The 24,915-nt window shown below is 41.3% G+C and overlaps 1 protein-coding gene across 1 annotated transcript in view; it reads left to right on the forward strand.

Moving 5' to 3' along the window:
* The window catches only part of MORN1 (MORN repeat containing 1), a gene marked incomplete at its 5' end in the record, with an annotated part of 180,856 nt that overhangs the window by 151,554 nt on the left and 4,387 nt on the right, over positions 1 to 24,915 (forward strand). Inside the window, 1 exon segment of the mRNA XM_080380680.1 lies at positions 1 to 24,915. This exon segment is cut by the window's right edge and continues 4,387 nt beyond it.

Consider the following 24,915-nt stretch of genomic DNA (forward strand, 5'->3'; position numbering starts at 1 on the left):
CTAGTGCCTTGCAGCCAGGATGTGAAAACATAGATGACTTGTGCCCAGCAAAATTTTTGGTAAGTCAATTAAGTTTTAGTCTTGAAAAAAAGGAGTATGATTAGTGATGCTGCTGTAAGGCTTTGCTTACTAGCCAGTTAGTTGCAGTAGAGCAGGAAGCATACAGCTGTCAATTGGACATTGCGACTAACATGCTTGTGACAACACGTGAAATTGTGGCTTTCAACAGGCTAGCAGGGAAGACTTTGTCCACTCAAGGAAGGTGCAGAGGAGGAAACAGTGCCAGGAAAATGGTGTCAGTGGAGCCAAGAATACAGAAACCCCTTTATTTCCTCTGTGACTTCAGGTCTCAGCCCAGCTCTTTGAAACTGTGACTGTCAGTACTCAGCAGAAGAGTAATAATGTGTTGCCACAACAGCATTATTTGTCCCTGTTGATGTCCTTGTGCAAAACACAAATCTTAAAGCAGCTTAGCTGAGAGCAGCTAAATGAATTCAACGTCCTCTGAAAGCTCTTCTCTCTGTGGGGCCCTTACACAGCATGGAGACACTGAACCAGATGCTGACGGGTCTCTTGTTGTGCACAGTTTGTGCCTTTTTTGTTTATCTGCCATGAGTAAACTCAGTGGTCCTGGTCTCATTCTCATCAGACTAATCCTGTCTATGTTGGGTATTCTCTGAGGTCAAGGGGAGTTCCCTGTGTCTCGTGGCCTTCAAAGCTCAGTCCACTGAACGCAGGGAGGTCTTTGCCATTAACTATTCTGGAATCAGGAGCTACCGCCTGATCTTGTTTACTGCTGTAGTTAAGTCTTAGTAGGGAATCCCCCTATTCATTCATTCTTTCAATCCATGGGTACTAAAGCAGGCAGCATCAGCTGCAGAGCATTGGTTAAAGAGGCAACTTCCCATTGGTTGTAAATCAAGATTGCTATGGTCAGTTAAAGTCAGAAAATGGGATGGATGGAGGCGCGGGGCAGAGGAGGAAGGCTTGTGGGGTCTTGCAGCTGTTTTCCCATCTTCTCTCAAATAAAATTTCTTCAGTTTGTAGCAAGGAATCTATGCAGGAAAACTTGGAAAAAATCAGGTTGCACAAATGCTCCCCCCTACCCCCCGGAGCTGCCATAAGTTGCATTACTGCATGTTACTTTATTCTGCTTTTTCCCTCTCTCTATGGAACTGCAAAAGTGACAGTGCTTTAAATGGAAAGATTTGCAGCAAGCCATCAGTCATTGTGCATGGAGGATATATCTCCTGGTTTAGTCTTGCTTGTGCTTCCATAAATCAGCATAGCTAAAATATTTGTGGTTGTCTGTAGGAGATTTATGCAGGTGGGAGATTAGAGTCAGTCTGTCATTTTTGTGGGGGAAGTGAGAGATGGAACGGGCTGGGGAATGCTGGCTTGCAGGAAGGAAGGATTTATAATGTTGGTGGATATTTAGGGGTTCCATAGAGACAATCAGCAAAAAAAATCTGTGCGTGTACATGTGTACACATCTCTCTGATTTGGAAACAGGCTGTTGTTTCCCTGCATCATTTTTTGGTTAATCTAGTCAGAGAGAGACGTTATATGGAAGCATTCCTTTGCTCGGATCTGTCTTCAGACCTGGGGGTTGATTTGGTTTTTTTCCCTTAGGTCCAAAGTGTTCTGTATGTGGGTTATGCCTTACTTTTGCTGGCATATGCGTATCTTGCAAATTGGCTGTATGAATAATTGTGTCAGGTTAAAAAGTTCTTATGGACTGCTTCTCGTCAGACAGTCACTGAATGTAAGCCTAGGTACTTTTCCTAGTAACTGTGACTGTGTAAGTTCACCTGAGCAGGGGACGAAGAGGAAAGAGGGACATAGGAATACGTATTCTAATACTGGCAGCAAAATCCAGCTCATGTTTTCAGTTGCTGTACCATTGTATGACTTCATTGACTCTAATGTTTCGCTAGTTCTCATATCGGCTATGAATGTGACCCCTGACTTCAGTGGAGATATGCTGATTTACACCAGCTGATATTCTGACGCTTTATTTCTGTGCAACAGCAGTGGCCCACCAGGAGCACCAAGGGTGGAATAGCTGTAAGTGTCCTCCAGGCCTCTGCTAGTTAATCTCCCCTTTGCAGTCTGGGGGCAAAAGCCAGGACTAAGCTGTGTGAAGGTCACTGCTGTAGCTTCTGTTTTGCCTCATTACTAATGAGCTCAGCCTTGTTTCCAAATGCTTGCTAGTTTAGGCAAAGCTCAGCACACAATGGGGGAGGCTGCACAGCCCCGAAACCTTGTAAACACATTTTGGAAAGCTTAAAAAAAAGTGTTGCGTAAAATATGCTCACAAGTTCTCTAGCCTTCTTTCTCCTTTTCCCGTGGGTTTCTGATTTTCCAGAGAACTCTGTTTTGCACCCTCTTGATTCTTCTCCCCCTGCGCCCCACTCCCACCCCCCCAGTTTTACTTCAGACTGAGCTGCAATGTGATACAACCGGTCAGCAGCAGGCAGCCAGCCTATGGAGCCCAGCCTGGGGAGTCCTGCGTAATTCCAGCGGGCAAGTCTGCTTAGTCCTGGCCTGAATACGGTTCTTCAGGATTTGAGGAAGGGGCAACTCCACCTAGAGGACTCCCAAAATCAACACACTGAGCCAGTGGTACCAGGACCTGACTAGGTGAAAAATTATCCCCTAGTTAATTAAGCCAAAATGAAAGTCTCCAGTGCTTTACTAATTGAGGAGGGATGCTTTGCCAGAACTAGCGGGGGGATCACAAAAAGAAGGATGAACAGCTTTCTTGAAATAGCATTGCTATCATGTGTTCTATTAAACTTAAGTAAAAATAATTTCCATGGATGTGTATAATGTGAAGGGACAGAGATATTAGTCTTAAATCAGATAATTTTTTTTTTCTGTTTGCCATCTTTGGCAAGTCCCTATAAATCTTTGCAGTTGTAGAGACAGCCTAAAAAACTGCTAACATTTTCAACTACAGAGCATAACACTGAATAAGGATAGTTGAAAAATTTCTGTCAAAACTGTGTTTAATGGAAAATAGAGTTTTGATAAAATAGCATTTTCACCAAAAATAGCTGCTTTCCATGGAGAATGTTAGTTTTTCACTGCAATATTTTGACAGAAATTTTCAAATCTTGGGCTGAAATATGTACAGCTGTTCAAGTCCGTCTAGTGCCACTCATATTTCTTCACCTCCTCAAATTTGAGGTACTTTGCCAACTCTTTGATTTTTAACATCGTGATACTTGGGAGTTTTTGTCAAGCCCACCTCTAGTCATAGGACTATTAGCTGCATGTTTAAAAAGCCGAGTTTCTATGGCTTTTGAAGTTGGAGAAAAGAAACTCTTGAAAATGCGATCCAAGTACATCAGGAATTAGAAATCAAGGGAAGCAAATGAAAATCTGAAAGTTGTTTGAAACAAGAAAAGAAAGGTTTTTAAGCCGTTTAAAAATATTTCTATGTAGAAAACGATTCATGGTCTGATTATTTTGAATGCATTACTCTGATAGTGCTTTTTTGCGTAAGTTTCAAATGTATGGTCTGTTAACCAAATTATGTAAGGAATGCTAAAAAGTACACAAGAGAAACGCAAAACCAAAACCACCTTAATTTTCTGCTGTGAAGTGAGTGATAATGATGTCTGCCTTACCAGGCTGTGGTAAAATTTATTGGAATCATGTAAACCATCATGTGATCTTAATATGTCTATGTATTAGCTGTGTTTTGTAGCACAGATAGCAAGCATCAGACAGCTGTGTCCCCTAACAGCAGGGGTGGCACAGCAGGAATTCGCTTGCAGACCCATTGCGAGGGGGGCACAACACACTTGTTGGATATTTACTCCATTTGGTAGGCTGTGAGAAAGCCTGTCATACCAGCTCCTTACCACTCTGTCTCCATGCTGGCTAAATTAAATCAATGTGAGAACAGATAATACAGTGTCAGGCAAAAGATTAGTCTAGCCTAATATCCTGCCTCAGAGAAATGCTCATGTCCTATGCCCAGGAGAGCAGAGCAAATGTATAGTGACACCTACCCAGTACAGACTCCCAGTCTCCATGGTTCAAGGTCTTGAGCCAAAATTGCTGCCTTTTTCTGTAGGGTTTGTTGATGTTTCTTCTGTTTGTCGAATTGCTTTTTGAATTTTAGCGTCTGCAATGTGCTCTGGCAAGGAGTTGCAGTTTATGTAACTGCTGTGTGCATAGAAATTGGTCTTTACCTATACTTTACTCCATTTTCTGTACCTTTTCCAGTTCTACTGTTTTCTTTTTTTTAAAATGGTGGTTGGGGTAGGGGGTGTGTGGGTGTGTGGCGGGAAGATGACAGTACTGGATCTGAATGTGGGCATACTCATGAATTTACCTAGTGATGTAGAAGTGCTATCTGTTTTGTTTTCCTTTTCTAGTGATTCCCCACATTCTGTTTGCCTTTCTGAACATCATGAAGTAGTACATTGGTTTCATAGAACTTTTTGTTAACAACTCGATGATGTAGCTGCACAGCAGCTAGAATTAGTTGCTCTCCAGAAATGTTAAAATGACACCTTTGTTGTGCTGATCAAAAGGAACTAAGGGTGAAAGAGGTGAAAAGGAGGAAAAGGGACACCTCAGAGCCTTGTGGGCAGGAAGCATCATTTTGTTTGTGCTTTCACTAGCAGAGACACTTCTTAATGTTTCTCATTATAGCTGGTATTGATTGGTGCTTTGAGATCCCTTTTTTTCAATTCCAAAGTTAAGATCTTCTGCCAGTGTTGTTTGAACTGAATCTGCAAGCTATCTGTCCAAATTACTGTTGTCATTGTTTATTCCAGGACAACAGCAGAGCGAGGGTGTAGACTAAAGGTCTAATAAGAATACAGCTTTCTGGCAAGTGCTATGATGCTTGTAGGAAGTATTGTCAACTGTAATATTCATTCAATTCTTTTTTGTTTGGAGGGGTGGTTTTGTTTTTGTTTTGTTTTGCATGGGTTCTCTGTTCGGAAGATAGCGCCCAAGAAGCAAAACTTTATTCTAGTAAGCATCTGGAAATCTTAGGCTTTGTCCACACTAGTAAAATCAAGGATGCCTGGGAATGTTCCCAAGAATGTTCCTCAAATGTGGAACATGATACTGTACTATTGAAGTGCTGGAATGTTTCTTGGCAGAATTTTGGCCCATGCCAGCTAGTATTTTTCTAAACTGTTCCCAGGTATGGTTTGCAGTTAGAGACCATTCCCAATAAGTAGTTTATATGCAGTCACCCTGTTTCAGACTCGAGAGCTTTCTATTGTAGGCATGAGCCATTCTCTGTCAGCTGCCCTCGATGTTTGGGAACATTCCTATGCATGTTTAATTTACTAATGTAAGTATCTGTTACATGAAATTAAAATCTGTCTAAACACCACCCCCCCACACACCCCTTTTGCTTTTCATGTCGCCTTTACTTTTTAAAGAATGTGATAGTACCGCTGAACATACTTCAGGAGGTTGTTTACATGGCGTTTATTTTAAGTTATGCTCCAGCGGGTGTCATTGTAGCTGATTCTGTATTCAGTAATTTCCTTTGATCAGGCAGAAATACTTATGGGATTTGGAATGGTGTTCACGGGCATGAACTTTATGCAGCAGTGTGTGTGAATATGTAATAAACTTTTGAACATTATTAGTTATTATGTGATGTGCTAGCTATATAAAAGATCAAAGATGTACTTTTCTAGAGCTATGTTCATATGTAGTAGGAAGTTCCCACCCCAAAATAACTACAGTTTTGAACGCTAATCTATGAAAGATGTGTCTTAGGTTCACACTTTTGTTTATTTGAGGGTTTAGGAAATGCAGGGTCATGGCTAATGTAAAATTTAGGCACTTGTATGTTGTAAAAATGAGCACATGAAATCAGTATGGGTTCAATATAGAGATTGCAGGCATCTTTTTTTGTATATGTTCATCAGAAACTAACAGCTACTGTGGCTCTTCTGTTTAACTATTACCTTGAAGATAAATAGCTGGATTTATAGATAATATAAGAGATATTTTTATATATAGCATATAATAAGATGATGATGATCAAGATTTTGTTAACATGTTCTGAATAATTTGAAAATTGATTTGCCAATGTGATTTAAAAATGAGCACTTCTGGCTTTGGGTTCTAGGGTGTGAATTTGGGGGCTGACTCTATGCTAGTTTCTGGTAGAATCTTAACCCAGTAACAAATAAGCGGTAGTAAATGGGCCTGAGTGATTCTGGCGAGAGCGTCTGGTGCATTTAGAGTAAACGATGTACCAATAATAGGGCAAGGCTGGAAAGTGGAATGTGTAATTGAGACATGAAAAAAATAAATGCTTCAACGATGGGAGCTGTACGCTTGCAGATTTTCCTACCCGAGTGCAAAGCAGCTTCACAGCTCCTTTAAAACAAGACATCAAGCAGATGCCAGTTTACTGGTTTCCATGGTGACTGTTACTCTGATGTGCAAATGCTGTGACCTCAGTGATCACTTGAGGACTAATATAAATAAAGTTGGTAAAGAGTCAGGTCCGACACTGTTCCACGGAGACCTGTGCACCCTGTTCTCATCTGGCAGAAGGGAAGATGCTTTAGCCCCTGCAGAGTGGCTCGTATGATATTTCACGTAAAGTACCCCAGCCACTAACTCGGCTTCTGATCAGAGGGAGGATAGTCGTCCTCAGCCTCAGCTCACGGAATACCTTCCTGCTGAGTTGCTGGCAAAATGACAGAAATTAGCAAGTTGAAAATTTGGAGCCCACGAACATTAATGTGAGTCCTTCCAGTTCCTTCAGTGGGCTCTAAATCCAGCTCACGGAACAGAACTTTAAAAGCCCAAGCTTCCAGAACAAAATCACAGAGCTTGTAAAAGAAAATTTCCCAGACTTATTTAAAACCAAGTTTTTGCATTGTTTGAGGTGAAACGCTTATCAAGGTTTACAAGCCTTCCCGGTAAATTTTACCCATGTGTTCGGGGGAATTCCCTGCAGGGGGTGGTGGTAAATGTTGAGGAAAGAGCTATAATGTAATTGTGAAAGCATGAGAAACCATAGAAGGTTTTTCAAATGAATTTTCAGGTTCGTTCACAGCTTGGCTGAAGAGCAGCTGTGGGAAACAAACCTCCTGAGAACTGAAACCACTGAGTCTAGCTCAGAGTTGCAATTTTTCTGTAAAGCAGGGAATTTAAGCATTTCGGTGCTGGGGAAATGAAACTGGCCAGTGTTCTTTTTCACTAGGTGAGAAGGCAGGCCTTTCTGTATGGGTTGGACTTCATTACAGAGACGTTTTCAAGATAAGGAAGAAGAAAGGTTATTTTATGTTTCCTTTAGCTCTGACATGTTTGAGAAAGGAAATATTTTAAAATTCCAGAACTAATCATCAGTGGCTTAATTTCAAGAGACACTGAGCATTATTTTTGAAAGCCTTGGGGTCCTTGTAGCTGCCACTGGGTCAGCTGGGGAGACACACAGGTGTTCATGGTATGATGAATGAGCAAATGTGTCTTAATTGTTGTCCCACACCAAACTGAAGGGCTCATTTTTGGTGCTGGAATCCACCTGGGAACTGGTATTCTATCACAGAAGCACAAGGATGTGAAGGCTTTTCATATCTGTCAGTGAAACTAGGGGGATATTGGGGTAGAAAAAAGCTGGAAATATGATCTGGAAAACAAAATTTAAATTGACCAAAGAATGTTTATAAAGCATTTTTATGATGTTAAAGATGTTTATTAAATCCACTTTTTTTCTTTAACAAATGAGAGAAGGACTAGCCCTTTCTGTGCCTTTGCCCTGTTACACTAAGTTAAACAGTGGTGTGAAACTGGAAATGTGTGTTATAAAATCTAAGTAAGATGTTTCTGTGCAGCATTCCACACAAAGTAGCATTGTAGAGCTGAACCTGCAGCTCCTGAACTCTGCTTCAATTTCTCTGATCATCCAGATCATTTCTAACTGAAGTCGAAGATAACTGAATTCTTCTCTTCTTTTAAAGCTCCTTGGGTAATCAAAGCTATCCTTGCATGGAGCAATGAAGTAGTGTAAGAATGCCAATGTGCTGCGTAATTATATATTTGCAGTTTGTTCTTGAGCCCAGCAGCTTGTGAGATTAGCTTTCTTCACTAACTCCTGCTCCAGCCTTGGACATTTGACAGTGCAGGGGTGCTTTCCCTGCATCACAGCTGAATTGCATCCCAGTAAATGGTCCATACGAGAAGCACTTGGAGAGATGGCCCTTTGGATGTTTTGTTAGAAGAAACAGAACTTCAGGCAGCTGCACAGCCATGCAGTGCCCCTTTTTCTCAGGTTGTACAGGATATTTTTTTCTAATGGCCCTTTTACCACACTAGCCTGTGTTTTTGCTATGTATGCAGGCTCCCTGAGCACGTGTAAACAACCTCCTGAAGTGTGTCAGTGGCACTATCACGTTAAGGATTACAATATGTTTCTAGCTGTTTTCTCTGTATGGGAGACAACATGAAATATGGAGCATGCTTCCCTTATGATTCTTCCCTTTATAATCTAAATTTGCAGATTCATTTGTTCCAACAATTCATGAAGAATTAATGTGGAACAGACAATTTTTTTAAAAAAAAGTATATTATAAATTTGATCACAATTTAAAATGAGTGCCATTAGGATCCAGATTTTCAGAGGCTCCCAAGTGCTTTACTGTCCAATGATTTAAATTGGAATGAGATACCTCGACACCTTTTGAAGGTCTGCGGCTTTATCTTTTAATAGCCACTGTAATAAAGAGGTGGGGTTGTTGTGATAACCTCACAAAGCCTGCTTGTTGTGGTGATAACCTCATCTTGAAGTGTCCACCCTGCAAGACCTCCCCAGCTTTTATCTCTAAAACACCAAGTTCTTCAAATGAATTTTCATTTGTTCTCAGCTAGATAAGCAGTATCCTCGTAATATCCACTTGCTACACTGTCTTCATTGACGCATATAGCCTGTGTGGTTAAGTCTTTATCAGATTAGTGCTTATCAGGCTGCACAAATGCAGCCTGGACACTCTTCTTGTATCTCCAGGGTTACGTTAAAGACTAGTCTGCCCTGTACGTTAGCACAGTCTCCATTCAGGAAAGTGTTTAAGCACATGCTTAAGCAAGTAAATAGTCCCATTTAGTGGTAATACAGTTACTCCTTTGCTTTGTTAAGAATATGCTTAAACATTTCCTTGGATTAGAGCTGGTGGTTAGCTGACTTATTGTACAAGTATGCATCTGTATAGGAGCAGGAAGGATATAATTGTCAAGCTGGAACTAGGTTCTGATGTTGCATAGTTAAATGTGACAAGTATGCACCTATTGCAGGTGGCGTTATTGGAAGAGGAAGTACCAGTTTTCCCAGTAGTACACAAGTGGTTTTGAAGAATGAAAAACATTCACAGAGGAAAATGTTGTGCTGACTGTGTTGTAAACTCTTAACTAAATCGGATTTAATGCAAGAAGATCACTTATGTAATGGATAATTGAAATATGGCATAAGTGCACGTGATTTGAGTTCATGCTGAAGAAAAAAAAATCCACTGAAAACCCAATCAATTTGCCAGAACAAAGTGATGTTGCTTTTAAAGTAGAGAGACGTTTTATATTTCATGCACGGGCAGTTAGCAATCAAGGCATAAATTTCATGGAAGGGATAGTAGGTCACCTGTTCTCTTGCTCTCCAACCTGAACTGCTCAATATTTCTGTAGTCGCTGATGTAACTGGCATTGACAGCTAACCAACAACTGTGGAATTCTTCTGGAGTGTGTTCTCACAGAGGTGACAGACATTCAGCCCCGTGAGGGAAAAATTTTACTGCGGGATTTTCCCAATTTGTAATTGAGTTTCTTTGGGGAGGAGAAGAGGAAGAGAAAACATCCCATGAACATTGGCAATGGTGGTAGGTCGCGACCTGTGACAGTGAGTCAGAAACATGCCTTGGTGATTTCTGCCAGGTGGCTTAGGGCTTTGGTTCCCCAGAAGTTCAGCTGCTTGTAAGAGCAGGTCTTTGGTGAGAAGGGAGGAGAATACTTTTTTCCAGAAAAATTTCCCTGGATAGGGTACCTTGCTTCATGGTTGATCAGAACACAAGTCTAGGAGGGATAAATAGCATTTCTAAAAAGAGATACATGTATCTGGTGTTGTACCCTGGCTTTAAAAGGTATCCTTCACAGCATTTGAGGTGTCTGAAACTACCCCTACTCAGCAGTTTGAGTTCACTTACAACTTTCTTACTCATCTCACTAAAAGTACCAAAGAAATAAAACTATTCCTTTGTATCCTTCCAAAGTGGTCAGGAAATACTCCCACACGTTCAAGAAAAGCACCAATAGTAACAGGATGCCTAAAATTCAGGGGACTTGAATATCCCTGCCTTTCTTCCATGAACTTCAGTGCAGTTATTTATATCTGTACAAATGAATGGTTAGCACCTGGTCACTTTGCTCACCCAAACTGTAGATAATGAAAAATCAGGACCGAACAATTAGATACATTCTTGAAGTAGCAACATTTTGGTTCATTCATTAAGGAGTTTTAGTTAACTTTCCAGTATGGGTCATAGTTTTGTGAATCCAGCCTGTGGTAAGCATGAGCCTGTCACAGCTTCTTGTTGGGAATCTTGGCTGTTTCTAACCTTAGATGTGTGGTTAATCTTTGAACTGCAGAGATCCTTGGACCAATCTCCAGTGTGGCAGCCGAGATAACAGCCATTATACATAGTAATGAATTATACCGAGTTTCAATTCATATACATTTTGTAAATGATTAATAGCTGCTTTAGCAAATAATTGTTAACCCTAGCATGTGTAGTGCCCTGACCTGTAAAATGTTTGTAACATCTGTGAATAGTTGATTGCCTACTTATAAACTGCTTATAAATGGAAAGTTAGTATGACATGTGACTGAGTGCAGGAACAGAGGAGAGGACAGGGCGTTTGGCCTCTGTAAGATCCAGTGGATTCTCATGCCATGGCAGGGCTGTGAGACCCTATGTAACTGTGAGCAGAGGCAGAAAATAGTCTCCCTTTGCACACGTGCTGTTTACTGTACATTACCTAGAATTTGTCAGAGCGCTTTCGTCTCTAATGCATATGGGATTTATCTTGAGAATACAGATAAGAAGGTATTATGATGACTGGCAGCTGGGAAAAAATGGGGAAATGCTGCCTGTTTCAGTGCTAGAAGGCACTGGATGGCTCTCAGAGGAGATGTGTTGCATTTCCATTGTCAACTTCGGTGGTGCTGGAGGAGTCAGTTCCTTCCTTTCTCAATGCCTTTCTTTCTCCCACTGCTTTGTTTGCTGTATGTATCTACGTCACAAACCATTTGGGGCTGAGGCTGAATCTCATACTCAATTTGATCCTCCAAACTCTACCCAAGTATAAATAATCAACAATATACCAAAATACAAGTAACAAAACCCACAAGTATCTTTCAATATAATGGTGATAAACATGTTTTCCTTTATTTTCTCTTTAATCTTTCATTTAATGATTCTTTTCTGTCTCGCTTGAGTCACCCATGTTTCCTCTGTTTGGATTGGCTTCTGGTGTGAAGTTTAGCAGCTGTACCTTTTTTTTGTGTGTTCTCTCTCACTGCTGCAGTATGTGAAATTACAGCTTTTTGTATGACAGACAGTTTCGTACATGACTACATTAGCCAGAAAACACTGCAATATCGAATAGATGGAAATCTGTACTGTTAGTACCTGGGGCTAGAAGAGCCTATGCCACCCTCTGCCCCATCCCTCCAAACCCCAAAGCTCTAAGGGAACTCTGAGGATACTGCAGTGTTCAGTTAAATTGGAATTGACCCAAGTGTCCAGACATTTGTGTTAACTTTTCATGGGCTCTTTTCCTTCCACAGGCCCGTTCATGGGGCTAAAATAACACAGATATAACATAAACATTAAAATAACACAGGATCTCTTCTTCTGATCCAGGCATCAGAAATGACATGAACAGGTGATATGGTCATCTCAAGACCACATTAGTTTGGCCCTGCAGATGACTCCCTGAGGCATGTAAAGATGGCTATGGGAAAGCATAAACACAAATATCATGGAATGTAAAGATCATCTAGTCCAAACTCTACATACATTTTTCTCTGTGTGTTCTACCCTAATCCAAGAGCCTGCATGTGGACTTTGGAGAGAGCAAGGTGGTACCTCTGGTTTTGATTAGCATGTTAGAAAAGTGGGGAAATTTCTGATGTTGCAGGTTGTTACAATTGTGATAGTTCCAAAAGCAAAGCAGACAGGCTCTAGTTTCGTGGTCCAAAGGTAAAACCTGATCAAAATGATCATGTGTTTGTGAAGGAACTAATGGGTGAAATTCTGTAGTATTGACTCAGTTCTGATTTGTAGGTGAAACTCATTTTACAGTTAATCTCACATGATTCTGAAAAGAAGTACTCCTATTGATAACTTGCATGAGTAAGACCTATGCTACGTGTGCCTGTTATGGGTGCTCTTCTGAGGGCTTCCCAAATGGGTTTTCTGTTTTTATGTTAATATATGTAACATACTTTGTGGTGTCTACTTTTGTTCTGACAAAATGGGGTCGGAGATCGGCTTGAAGTGAAAGGGCAGCCTCTCTGGAAAGCTTGGAAGTTGGGGCCTGGATTGTTGAAGAGAGTGTACAAATTCCTAGGTTCTCAAGTGTTTCTAGAGGACTTCGGTACAAAGCTTTGTTGGGTTTAGTTTGGCTTGTTCTTCGATGTGTCCTCCTCCCGCCCCCCAGGCCATCTTCTCTATCTTTGTGTAAGTAACTTCTGGGAGCTCACATGGGTGGCTTGTGCTGCTTCACATGCACGGCAGAATCCACGAGAAGCAGAGAGCTGCCGAAATGATTTTGTATCTGTTTTTACCTGTTGGTTTATATTTGGTAAACACCTGGATTGTTGTGCTGCTGAGTCTTTGGAGAATGGAGACTAGGAAGGAGGGAAGGGTTATGAGCAATTCTGTGCTTTTTTTTTTTTTTTTTGGGTGCAGTTTATTTAGCATCTCTGCAAGATTCAACATGATAACTCTTCAAATCTTAGCACACTACTCAGAGAGGTAGAATGTCATAAAGGTGTCTGGTAAACAGATGTTCCCGTCTTTATAAGCTGCTGGGAAAGTGTGCATCATTCTGAATAAATATGGGAGCAGCTGCAGCTTTGGAAGCTTTAGTTTCCTGAATAAATACTTTGGACATCTATTCCACTTTGGCAGTCGCGGCTGTGGTGATCTAAAGGTACGAGTGAAGCACAGTTTATGGTAATAGACAACAGCATTTATTAAACCAATTGATAACATTAGAAAAATAGATTCTCTTTCAGGCAGTAAAGTCCTTCTTTGGATTTATTAATACTTCTTCAACTTTTGTACCTAGCTAATGAATGTAGAGGGAATCTTCTCTACTGTAACCTTCTGACTGTTGAGTACATCTTGTGGCATTTTCTTCCTAGTTTAGCTCCTTTAAAACCATTATGATAAACAAGAGTAGAAGTCATCTTGGGAGGGTTTCATAAGTGTTGATGATACTGATTTTACTATAAGCTACTGGACTTTTTTTATTTAACACATTGTGAAAACTTCCTGAAATTAGGTTAGTGAAAATGAATGTGTATAAACCTCAATCTGATTTTTCTTTTTAGAAGGAAACCATTAGAACCTAGCAGTAATACATCAGGCTGGTTTGCTGTCAAGATTCTCTTTTTACTGGTAGTGAAGAGTTGTCATCTGCTTTAATGATGGTGATATAGATCTCATTGCTGCCAGATCACCAGAAGATACCTAGAAGTAAGATTGCAAGGCTTAAAACCAGAATAATTCAGCAAGATTACTCAAGGAAGATGTTTTGTTTAGGGTATTCACTCTTCTGGCTTGAGACACTTTTAGGCAGCTGGGTTTCAGGAAATTTGGGTGGCTGATGGTCTTATGTTGTTGGATAACCAAAATTAGCACCTGTCTTTAAAGAATTACTATTTTTTAATAAAACTTAAAATGGGCATTGTGCCCAAAATCATGCTAGAAGACTGCAAAATCCAAAACAGAACTTGAGACTTTTGCCTGAGCTCCCAAAACTGTTGTGAGATTTAAATGAAAAATATGCAGGGAGGAAATAAACGCCTTAACTGGATGAGTCTTATGACATGTTCTGTGCTGCAACACACAGGCTCAGTGGAGTGAGCTAAGTGGGGATTTCCACCATGAGTAGAACTCCTGCTCCTTGGAGGTGTAATTCAGACTTTTTCATTATCTGATCTCTGGTTTGGTTCATTCTTTCCATGTAGCTGGCTATCTATCATATTTGACGGAGAAATTGCTATGACAAAATGCTAAAAGCTCTTGCTCTAGGCTATTTTTAATCTACTGTAGGTGAAAGATCAGAACACATTTTTGGAAGATTTACGTGTCATACTCTTGTGCAGTGCTGGATAGGATAAATGGGAGCTGACAAACTACAGGACATGAGATTTAAACCATTGACCTCTGACACTGAGTCATCACAACTGTATGTTATCACATTTATGTTGAGGAGTTGAAGGCTTTGCTCTGAGGGAATCTCAGATGCTTAGCAGAGGTATAGAAACACAGAATTTATTCAGTCTGTAAGCTTTATTGTTGGTGATCAGTAGTTAAATCTCCTCTCAGGCCGTTGTGGATTTTAGTGCAGAATATTTGTAAGCAGTCTTTTAAGTCTTTGGGCTGTTTGTGCAGAACAACACATCTCTGTTTCTTGAAGAGGGCGTAGCTACTTAACAAGAGTTGCAGACTCGTCGTTTTTTGCTGATCCTTTAATAGTCCAGTCTTTCAAACTGCTTCCCAACTGTAGGATCTCGCTTAACTGCGTCCATTTCTGAAACAAAAGCCCTGATAAAGCGAAAAGACTTTGAGATGCATGAAACACTGTTTTCAAGTCAAGTATATACTTCAGTGTTCTGCTGAACTAAGCCCCAAATTTCTGCAGTGCATCATAATGCAAGAGAATGCTAAGGGGAGGATGGATGCATGCAGCTGCTCCTCTGCTTGTGTGACAGATGTCATCTAAACCACTATCAAGCCTTTTTAGAACACAGGGAGGAGAGGAATGAAGAGAGGCTAAAGCTGATGGAGTGAAAGATGAGTTGAAAAGTGATGGCTAAAGGGAAGGACTGAGCTTCCTGCAAGCTGGAGCACAGCTTGTGATGGGCACCAGGCTGGAACCTGTCCCGGGTAGCAGATCACAGTGTTTCCTTGTCTTCAGTGCAGTCTTGAGATTTTTCAGGCATGTGCAGCTGACCAGCTGACCCTCCAGGTTGAGATATAGGCTGTATGCAATATTCAGTACTGTTCGTGGTGTGTGCTTCCTAAATTGTACATCATTATGAGGGGCACATAACCAATTAGTATATGGATTTGTTCTGCATGTGCAAATCTTTTCTTGGGCTGAGGAAGTGTCATACAGAGACTTGGCTGAAGAAAAAAAGAAAGCAGTTTAATCTTAACTTGTAATTGTCATCCTCTGGCTAATGATAAGCAATATTATGGCCTGCATATCAGCTGTAATTAAGCAGTAAGACACAACAAGGTGTGTGTTACAGAGAGATAACAGGGTGCTTGAGAGCCAATGACCTGCAAAGCACATTATCTCCCAGGCACACAAGCCCTACAGAGTCAGTTTGTACATGTGTGGCAGCAAATCCACTGTCCCCTCTTCCCCCGCCTTCATTCTGCTTTTCAAGGTGCAAAAATTGGAGAGGATTTTCATGTTACTTGTTGTGTCATATGATTTTTTTAAAAGCTCCCTTTTTATATTAGTCAACTTCTGCACGTATAATAAGCTAGTAGGAAACATTCTAAGTTCTCATCCAGTGGACTTCTGGGAAATTAGCATCACTTAAAATGAGGTCCTTCAGTGTTTTGTTAGACAAGTAGGTTTGGAGTACACGGGGAAGGATTCTCACTGATGATCTAAGCACCAAACTGACAGCAACACTTGATTTGCTCCAAGAAAGGTTTCATGTTGTTTTCAAAGAGAGCAGAGGGAGCTTTGAGCTGGAACATAGTGTTAGATGAAACTTGTTTCAAGGTAGAATTGATTTTTGGTTCAAATTAGAGTTTGGAAATGCGAAGCTTGTACTCTTCGTACTAAACATGAAAACCTTTCCTATCAGGCTGCTGTTGCCCATGTAAATGTCCTCTGCAGACTGGTCAAAATATGATGCTGCATGAGCAACTGCATTACACCCAGGGCTGACAGTGTGGCACAAGTGCTAAAAAATTGCACATCAAGAAAATGAAGCAGATTAAAGTGTCCGAGTTCTATTTCTCTGAGGGGAAGAAAGCATGGTTTCTGTTGCGTAGTGTAGGAATCCTAATGCAAACCTTGTGTTGGAAGAAGAAACCCTAGTGAATGAGACCTTACTAATAGTGACAAGAAAATACAGAGTGGGACCAGTTTTGCCCTGTTCAGTCCTATCAGGGGAGAAGGTCTGCCAAAGGAAAGAGAGGTGGTGATAGGGAGAGGCATGTGACCCTTCCTTGTGGCGTTTGCCCCTCTGAAAAAACTTCTGGAAAAAGGGCCAAGTGCAAATGTCTTTGCACCAAATATTAATGGAATGTTTGTGGTGCAGGATGGATGTGTATTTATGATTGTAGGCAGATACTGTGGATGTTTAATTTTTGAACAGTCAGATATGTGTTTTGAGGGTTTTTCCTTATGTTACTCCTAATTAAACTTTGCTGGGCAAAAAAACTGTTGCTGTTGATCCAATTTTCATTTTAAGCATCATGGACATGGATCTACTCTCTCTTGGTATGGGGCAGCTATGTACAAAATTAAGATAAAATACAGTAGATCAAATTGCTTAATTTTATTCCTGTGTAACAGTCTCTCTCATGCTTATTTACTCGTTTTTTCTCCCTCCAGCCATACAAATTGAATCCCAGATACCAAATTAGAATGTTGCTGTGATCCTTGTAAACAAACTACTAACAATTTAGTCTAGGCGGAGGAAGAAAAACAACAGTAAGCTGAGGCAAGAAGTGTCTTATCTAATGTCTTTCAGCCAATAATTGCCAGAACAGAATATGTATTTTTTGATTTCCCAACTTTTTGGCAAAGTGACCCATTGAAATGGGTGGATACTCACTTGGCCAGGTGCAGGTTTTCAGCAGTATGGAAGGACAATCTTCTTGTGGCCTGAGTTGTACTATATAGACATCAGAATCAGAGATGGGTTCTTAGGGTTTGAGTGGCACTTAGCCCATCTGGACCCTGCTTTCAGTTGGATGTCCTAGATATTACTGTATTAAGCCTGAGTTCATGTATTTATATTTTTAATATAAGACCAGAGAGACAAGGCAGAGGCAGCAGAGACAGCTGTCTCTTCCTCAGAGCCCTTCCACTGGGTGAGACTGTTTCTGATTACAGCTGTAGCACTGTAAATGCCTGCTAGATGTCTGGTGATAATCCATTCAAAGCAATTACAAGGCATCCGTCACCAGCAGGGTCTGAGCCACAGGCTTCTTATCTGGGAAAATTGATGGAAGAGAAGGGGGGGAGCGAGGGAAGAAATCAATGCCTTTCACCTATGTTACCTGCCAAATTGAATTAAACAGCATGGGATCCCTGCTTTACACACTGCGAGAGTCAGAGCTTAAAGAATCTGTTTATAGCAAGCTCAGTTCATGGGCAAGGCAGGTGGGGGAGCCATGCTTTACTTCTACTTGCTCGTAATTTTGTGCACCTCCACTAACGTCAGTGGGACCCGTGTGTGCAGAAGGAGCTCAGAACTTATCTACAGAGCCTTGAACCTAATGGCACCAGATCCAGTTGTGAACCTGGTGCCCGCTGCCAGTCTTAACGTATCGTTCAGTGTTCTTTTTCTTTTTTTGGTGTCGCCGAAGTATCTCATTGCTCACCATATCGCAATATTTACTTGCAAAGTGTTGTAGAAAGAGCAACTATGACATGAATGAAGATACAGTAACTGAATACTTCAGAGGCAGTACTAGTAAAATTCTACTACTTAAAAATGACGCATGTGTTGCATCTCTTGGCAATGCAGTTGCTGCATGGCATGCAATCCAGTACTGAGATCTACTGAAAGTTGCTGGGTCTTGAGTTCAGGGGCAGGTGCAATGCCTACGGAAGCTTTGGGTGTGGGTTTTTTTGTTTGTGTTGTTTTTTTTTTAATACGCAAGGAATTATAGCATATTGTGGTGGGTTTTGGTGTTTTGCTTTCATTAGTATATCTACTTCTCGCTTCCCTTATGGGCTGGAAAGGAAAAGGAAAGGAAACTTGACTTCTGCATGTCTGACTGGTTATTTGTTTTGCAAAGCAACGTTGAAATCCAGGAGCTAGGTTTAGGAGTGCTTAACAGTGTTACCCTCTCTAAAATGACACTTCCCCCTGGTAGGCCTGCAATGGACATTGCATTGGCCACCAGTACATCTGTGGAGATGATCGGTAGGTTCTTCCTACTTGATGAATGAACAAATAAGAATGTAGATCCATATAGCAGGGAAGTGGTCACTTGGGATACTACAAAAAAGAATCCATTTGTACTGGTCGAATCAGTTTCATCTGCGGGCTGCGTGGCCAACAGCCTTAACATGTTGTATAGTACCTGGTTTTATACTTTGGCCACACAGAGGTAAAGTTTTAATGACGTTTTTTAACAGCTGGCCAATAAAGGAGTTTCTGCAGCTCAAGAATATCTAGTGTTTCAGGTCTTGGAATGTCAGCCACGCTGACAGCTTGTGTAGCCACGCTTGTTTCATGAACTCAAAACATCGTGTGGGTGAACTGGGTTTATAAATGTCTGATTGTAAGCTTCATTCCCAAGACAGCGATGATCACTCAAGCTTATGGCCTTTATGGTGTTTACAGAAATGAGCAGATTTTGGAACAAACCTGACCTCCTTTGAAGCAGTTAAACCTCATTCTCCTTTGACCTGTGTAGGTTTCCTCTTGTCCTGCAGGGTTTTTGTCTTAGGGTTCATACACGTGGGAGATACAAGGGTAGTCACTTGGGACGAGTGGTACTTCCACCGGAGGACTAGGATAGCTGGGCTGGAATAGTCTCTGGGGAAGTACTTAAAAGCATGAAATTCTCCAGGTTCCAGATTAAGGAGCTGACTCGGCAGAAAACAAATACAAAGGTAAATTCAAAAAGATGATCCAGAAAACCCGCGGATACTGTACAAAACAATTCCACTAAATCAGCTCAGTGCAGAGATCTGTGGAAACTTTTTTCCCTCCCAAATAAAAGTGTGTGGGAATTTGCATTGTAGTCAGGTACACTTAAAGTGCACATAAGCCATCTAATAAAAATTCCACTGGAGTGTACGTCACACAGCTGTGTTTTATTATATTTGTGCTCTCTTCCTCCTGACAGTGCCTTTATAACTGGATTACTCACATATCATCATTAACTCTGACACTCCTGGGTTTTTACTGCTTCCCTGGTTCCTATCATTTCCTGCAAGTTTTATCCCTTCCTCACAGATGTGCCAAGATGTATTTCTTTAATATCTTTTCAGCAAATGAACGTGGGAGCCTGTAAAAAGTACAGTTTGGATACCATGGGCAGTTACAAGGGCTCACATAATTTCTACTGACCCCCCCTACCAAACCCCTGTTTCTGCTACGTGTATGTTCAGTTTTCCCTTTGCCACATCTGTTGGGTATAAATAGGGGGTGCTGCCTGCAGTAACACGGAAAGGATCGAGGTGCAGTGCTGAGCTGTTGTTTAGTCCAAGGTTGGGTATTTTGCAGCCATTTATTTTAGTTGTGCTCTATACAGTGTTCTGATTTACTGCGTATACACCACGTGCAAAATGACCATCTCTAAGAGCATGGGGGGGGGGGGGGGGGGGGCATAGGTTTTTGGGTTTGGGTGGCTTGATTTTGTTTTATTTGGTTTCTTTTGTTTCCTGGTGCTGAATAATATAAGCTATTGACTAAGACATGAAATCTCTTTACTTCGGGTCAGGCCTCAGGAAATTTGATTTTTATGTCTGATCTCCAGCAGCCAGTTTGAGCTTGGGTCAGTTCACCTCACTTTGCTATTGATTTTTCCCCGCCTTGTTCTTTCTTGTTCCAGTTTGAATGAAACTTCTTTGGGGTAGGGACTGTAGCTCGCTCGCATTGGTAGGGAGCTGAGCACAAAGCGGGCTGAGGCCTCTAACAAACTTTAACTCCTGCTTCGTGAAACGAAGTTAAATTCCAGGGGTACGCCAGCATACCAAGTCCTGTGAGTCAGGTCTCTGTGGACATTGCCAGCTTTAGCTGAACTCAGATTTATCAGTTGATCTCAAAGTATTTTTGTTGTGCTGGAGAAGAAGGGAACCCTGGATTTTTGGTTGCAGACTAGGCTGCAGCTCACAGAGCTGTGCTCATTCCCAAACTGTTCAGATTCCTTGTGGGAGCTTGCCTGAGGTGTCCAACAGATCAGAGCTTTTCGCTTGGGAATGCTGAGTTCTGCAGGAGCCCGCAAGCAAGCTTGGCGAGCTCTTGCTTCCATGTTGAATGGGGGTGCTGGCAGGTGGGTTGGGAGGTGAAAATAGGGTTACAACCGATTGATTGACCGGTACTGTAAATACCCATAGGACTTCTTGCAATATAGAAAATATATTGTCATTATAGCAACAACTTGGCAGCCAGTATATGCAAAAGCATTTCCTCCGGTGCTGTTCCCTTCCCACAGCTTACACTGAGAGTGTAGAAAGAGAAAATACTGTGTGATACTCAGTGAATCAGTGCAGTGACAATGTGACTGCCCTTTTGGTTTTGGAGGTACTCCAAAGCGTTCAACTGAGTAGGTTCACATCTGATTCCTAGTGGTTTGGTTCTTATATTAAGGAAACTAAAGTTATTTCGGCAGAATAACTAGAATTTTCAAAACCCAGTTACCTCCTTAATCATAAACACCAGACAGTTTGACTGGTCTTTCTTACCAGTAGTATGTGTTGTTGCACTCGGAGTTCCCTGGTGACAGAGTATGTTTTCAGCCTCTGCTATTAAGTCTTACCAATCTAAACCTGGTTTTATATCTTGTTTCTGCAACAGGAATAGCATGAGAAGTCAGTCACTCTGAGAAGTAACACCAGGAGAGGTGGCTTATCTCTTCAATGCAAAGTTGTGCTCTGGACGTAGTCAGGTTCCTCAAATGGTCACAAGTGCTGTGTGACTTAACGTAACACATTAGGCAGTAAGAATTTCTATAGAACGAATCCTCAAAACAGACTAAACAATTCTTCATTAACTCTTTTTTAATCATTGAACGAGCAATGACAAACAATTTGCTTCATTTTCCCATTTTCCCTGTCTGTAATTTGCCCTATATTTTAAAGACCAGTCGTCTTGCTCCGGTTCATCTGTGCAAATGGGCATTTTGGGTGACACATTGATGGAGTTAAGAGGTGGTGATGACCTTTGCATGAACTGCAGCTGCATCGGTAGAGGCATGTTGCCAAAAGAAAGACTATAAAAATCCAGTAAAGGTGAGGGAAATGGAGTAAAAGAAAAGGTTTTAATGAGTGACCATAAGTGTTTCGGATGTCTCAATTTCTTGCTGCCCAGTAAGAAACTCTCTGACAGGCACCTGACTTCATGCCTTTGGAAAATGTGGCTCTTCCCAGTGCGTCCCCAGCTGTCTGTTCAGGCTCACAAACCACACCTGAACACCTCATTTACAATGTCAAAATAAACTGGGGTTTTTGGGTGTGATTTTTGGGTTTATATACCAGCCAGTTAACACAAAAAAATTGATAGTATTTTTGTGTGTCTTTTCAGGTTTTGCCAGAATTTACCTATAGCTCCGTGAGGATCTGTGACAGTCATCTAAAGTATACATCTTTTGTCAGAAAGACTTGCGTTCAGGACAGTGGAGGCAAACGAAAGGTATGTTTGTGGGGTTTTTTCTTTTTATTTTTGTGTTTGTGCTTGTACTCTAGGTCAGTTAACTGAAAGCTCCTAGAATACAGAGGAGCCAGATAAATTTGGGATAGCTGAAAAGGCATAGTCCAAGAATTAGGAAGGTGTCCAATAGGACTGGATAGCTGGATTCAGGCGTCAGAGATTTCCGTATGTGAGGCCAAGCCCTATTTCCAAGTTAGCCTCAGCTGACTTTAGAAAGAAACTAAAACAAACAAGGTTTACTTGTAAATTCTTTTGAAAACTCTAGAAGTGCTGTGTCCTTCTTACCCGACTTGGCAGCTGGCACTAACCCAGGGCTGATAGAGGTGCAGTTCTGTAATGGCAAATGTACAACAGGGGGAAAACAGGGGGAACAGGCATTCTCCTACCAGGAGGGGCTGCTTTTGTTCAAACCACTGGCCTACACCAGTGCTGGTTTAGAGCGAACCTGAAGCCGTTTTTGTGGTCTGGAAAGATTTGTATCTTGTCTTTGTCTCGTTGCATAACGACTGTGAAGTGTTCTTTTATCAGTGTAGGGGTAGTAGGATCTGTATCTATGTGAATTTGAGTTAATTTCCCGATCTGCTGCAGGATGGTAAGTGACCTTTCCTAACTGAAGGAATTCTACTATGAAGGAAACAAGCTGGTGAATTCTTTAAGGGGCTAGAGTGTGACTCCTGCCCCTTGTGATATGAGAACATCTTCCTTTCTTTAAAGCCATTTTGCTCCAAAGTGAGGTATTTCCAAAGATACTAAAAATTTCAGAGAAAATGTCGATGTGATGTGCTGACAGAAACACAGCTGGTTTTCCTGAAAGTAACTGGCAATCTGGTCGCTTCAGACCTATTTTTTTGTGTACAAAATCTGCGGAACAACATTACATGAAGTGTGTCCCTTAAGCATATCAGAAAACTAAAAAGATTTGTCAGCTGTATACTTTTTAACTACAAGAGATAATTGTCAATAGAGGAAAGTTATTTGAACTTTGTTGTTTAATTTTGGAAACCAAACTAATAGTAACAGATGTACAAGTGAAGGGACATGTATGTGGATTGCATATGGGGGCACAAGATCGTTTTACACATGAAGGATATGGACCTGTGTTTAGATTTAAAACCTTCCTGATTCCCCTGGGTATCAACAAAGGGTGAAAACACCTGTTTGCTGCTAGTCATTTGGGGGCAGGAGTTACTAATGCAGTTGTATTCCATTCTTTAAGGCTTTAGACAATGGCAAATGTGCAAGTGTAAGTTGACATCAAGCTGGAGAGCTTTAGTGTGCTCAGCTGGATGCGTGGGTTAGTGTTTGCAGACGCCAGCCTTCATCTCTGATCACTTATGACCTCCAGGAATTGAATCTACATTGGTTCTGAATTTTTGGAACTGTTAATGGGTCAATTCAGACAGAGTTCTTTGTATTCATTCAAATTAATTGTGTTGGAAGACATCACATGCAATGTGTATGAAGTTAATTGACAATGCTTTGTCATTACCTTATTACTATCTTTAATTTTTTCCAAGGTTAATTTTTTTGTTATCAAGCTATTATAGGAACCCTTTGCTCCAAAACCAAATCAGTCCCTCCGATGCTTCCTGAGCTGTTGTGGCTTGTACACATCTCCTTGTTTCTAGCAAAGACACAGATGGATTTTTTTTTTTAATTATTATTATTTTTTTAATTTTCTCCCTATTGGGACCAAGAGGATGAATGATCCATTTGATTCCCAATACTCCTAAGTGTCCATTGAAGTCACAGACCTGCAGGAAGTGGGTTTGGTAACGAACTCTGCTTTCCCAGACAGTTCTGTGCTACCTGTTGGCAGAGGAATTAAGACTCAAGCGCTGGAGAAAGCAATGCAGGTGCCAGAAACTCGTGGGCTGTAATTATGCTACAAAATGAGATTTTAGCAAGAGACACCATTTAGGATAGGAACAGGAGGCCCACAGCCGCAAAGAGGGAATCGAAGCCTTACTGTTTCAGCAGTTTTCTTTTGGGCTGTAGGGTTTTAAATCGACAGCTGAAGAGAGACAGAATGGAGGGTCTGATTTTTTTGTGGTGTTTTGAATTTACATGGAATGGCACTGATGGGCTAATGGTGACCAGGAGTGGGTGCTTTGCTGCAGTTTGGCCCTTGGAAGAAAACTCATTTTTAATCTACAGTCACTCAACACAGTCAGAGGTAGTTCTAGCCAGACCAAGGGCAAGAGGGGCATTGCTCTAACCCCCCATACAGAATGCAGTGTATACGATCGTTTATCCAAGAGTCCATCATCACACAAAAGGCTTTAGGCTCGGAGCCTGTAGCTCCAGCACCATCGCTCCTATGGCTTCAGTCACACAGCAGATAGCAAGGGTGGCTGGATGGCTTTGGAGGCTTTAATACTCAGGAAAAATGAGCTCACTTCTGCATCTGTGCTCACTTTGTGGGGGTCAGGGGGAAAAGGAACAGCTGATAAACGAGTGATATTCTGGGCGAGCTGGAAGGACAGGGTGCAGGGCTGCTGCAGTGAGACAGACCAGGGATGCGGGACACGTTTCACCTGCTGCAGAGAAAGACTTGCAGCTCAGCCTGGCTTTGCCCGCTGTGAATAGCTGGGTGGTAGAAACGGGAAATAAGCTAACTCCTTAGAAAGCAAGGCTGCAAGGAGTCAGAAATACAAAGTAGTTTTGTTTTTTTTTTTTAAGCTGTCCGCTCATTCTCTGGCTTTTCCACTGTTTTACAAGAGTATGTTAAGAAATGTACCAGAGCTGTGGAAATTCTGCAGCCGTTTCTCAGAAAACCATGAGAGAATTACTTTAACATACATTTCCATCTTCTGCTTTTTGCATTTTTCCCCTCTTGTATTTCTTTTTCTCTGACCTGGTACAAACTTTTGTGCGCTTGCAATTATCGTTGTTCAAAAGAAATTTAACTTCGGCGTTAGACTTTCCCCACAAAGCTGTATATGTGTCGTTTCCAATTAAATTCCATTCTCCTTAGAATATTGTCACATGCAGCCCCGAAAGCGATTGTCCGTTTTGATGTTGCCTTAGGGAGCCTCAGCACTAGGCTGGCT

The sequence above is a fragment of the Falco punctatus genome (genome assembly GCF_963210335.1).
Source record: "Falco punctatus genome assembly, chromosome: 3".
Lineage (NCBI taxonomy): Eukaryota > Metazoa > Chordata > Aves > Falconiformes > Falconidae > Falco > Falco punctatus.